The sequence below is a fragment of the Eschrichtius robustus genome, chromosome 4, assembly GCF_028021215.1.
Source record: "Eschrichtius robustus isolate mEscRob2 chromosome 4, mEscRob2.pri, whole genome shotgun sequence".
Taxonomy (NCBI): Eukaryota; Metazoa; Chordata; class Mammalia; order Artiodactyla; family Eschrichtiidae; genus Eschrichtius; species Eschrichtius robustus.
Window position 1 is genome coordinate 141,541,238 of NC_090827.1, and position 1,835 is coordinate 141,543,072.

At 41.1% G+C, this 1,835-nt stretch overlaps 1 non-coding gene across 1 annotated transcript; it reads left to right on the top strand.

Annotated features, from left to right (window-relative positions):
- Positions 1-437: 437 nt before the first annotated feature.
- Positions 438-517, top strand: LOC137764491 (small nucleolar RNA SNORD66). Its single transcript, XR_011073996.1, has one exon. It is a non-coding gene; the product is annotated as a small nucleolar RNA SNORD66 (small nucleolar RNA).
- The last annotated feature ends 1,318 nt before the right edge of the window (positions 518-1,835 follow it).

Consider the following 1,835-nt stretch of genomic DNA (forward strand, 5'->3'; position numbering starts at 1 on the left):
GAGGTGGAGAAAAGACATACTGATACTTTATTTTTGCCTTTCCTCTTGGCCTGGCTCTTCTTTTTATGCAGCTCTCCAAAGAGAATCTGCCCCTTGCAACAGTCTCAGTTATATTCCTCTGTTTTCACTCAGTTAGTAGTAGTGTTATGGTGATGGTGGTGTGTGTGTGTGTGTGTGTGTGTGTGCTTTCTGAGGTTATGACTATGTCTCAGTCTTAGGCAGGCACTGTGACCTGTGTCTTGGGGGTGTGGCCTTCACAGATGTGGATGTGGCTTTCACACTTCCTTCAGATGCAAAGATTATCTTAGCAGGTATTTCTATTCCTCGACCAGGGATAGAGCTATTTTGCTGTTGTTGTTTTCCCTTGTTTCCCTCTCCTAACTGCAGAGAGGTTTCACTGATGCCCTCCAACTTGAAGCCGAGAATTTTGTTATTCTTCCCTGTGATGACTAATTTTATGTGTCAACTTGTCTGGGCCACAGGGTGCCCAGATATTTGGTCAAACATTATCCTGGGTGTGTCTATGAGGTTGTTCTTTTGAGTGAGATTTACTATTGAATTGGCAGAATGAGTAAAGCAGGTTGTTCTTCCTAATGTGAGTGACCCTTATTCAATCAGTAGAAGGCCTGAAGAAAACAAAAAGGCTGACCCTTCTGCAAGTAAGAAGGAACTCCTCCTTCCCAAGTGTTTGAGCTGGGACATCAGTCTTTTCCTGCCTTTGGACTCAAGGTAAAACATTGGACTTTCTTGGTCTCCAGACTGCCAGCTTCTGGACTGCAACTTAAACCCTCAGCTGTCTTGATTCTCAGGCCTTCAACTTAGTCTGGAACAATATCATCAGCCCTCTGGGATCTCTAGCTTGCCAGTTGCAGACCTTGGGACTTCTCAGCCTCTATATTTTTTTTTAGTTGAAGTATAGTGGATTTACAATGTTTCAGGTGTACAGCAAAGTGATTCAGTTTTATATATATATATATATGAATATATATGTGATATTGAAAATAGTTCCCTGTTCTATACAGTAGGTCCTTGTTGTTTATATATAGTAGTATGTATCTGTTAATCCCAAATTCCCAATTTATCTCTTCCCCTCCTTTCCCCTTTGCTAACTGTAAGTTTGTTCTCTATGTCTATGAGTCTATTTCTGTTTTGTAAATAAGTTTGTATTATTTTCTTAAGATTCCACATATAAGTGATATCAAAAGATATTTGTCCTTCTCTGCCTGGCTTGCTTCACTTAATATGATGATCTTTAGGTGCATCCATGTTGCTGCAAATGGCATTATTTCGCACTTTTTTATGGCTGAGTCATATTCCATTGTATATATATATACTACATCTTCTTTATCCATTCATATATTGATGGACATTTAGGTTGCTTCCATGTCATGGCTATTGTAAGTAGTGCTGCTATGAGCAGTGGGGTGCATGTATCTTCTCAAATTAGAGTATTAGCCTTTTCTGGATATATGCCCAGGAGTGGGATTGCTGGATCATATGGTAGCTCTGGTAGCTGGTGGGGTTAAAGTACCAGGGTTAAAATACCAGGGAAGTACTCAGGGTTAAAGTTTAACGTGTTTCTCTATTTTTAGGATGGAAGGTCTGGACCTGTTGGTCCCAGGTCTCCTTGGTAGACTATAGCTCTGGTAGCTCTGGTAGCTCTCACCTTATAAGTGTGAGTCTCTAGATTTTTTTTTTTTTTAATTAATTAATTTATTTATTTTTGGCTGTGTTGGGTCTTCGTTTCTGTGCAAGGGCTTTCTCCAGTTGCGGCAAGTGGGGGCCACCCTGCATCGCGGTGCGCGGGCCTCTCACCATCGAGGCCTCTCTCGTTG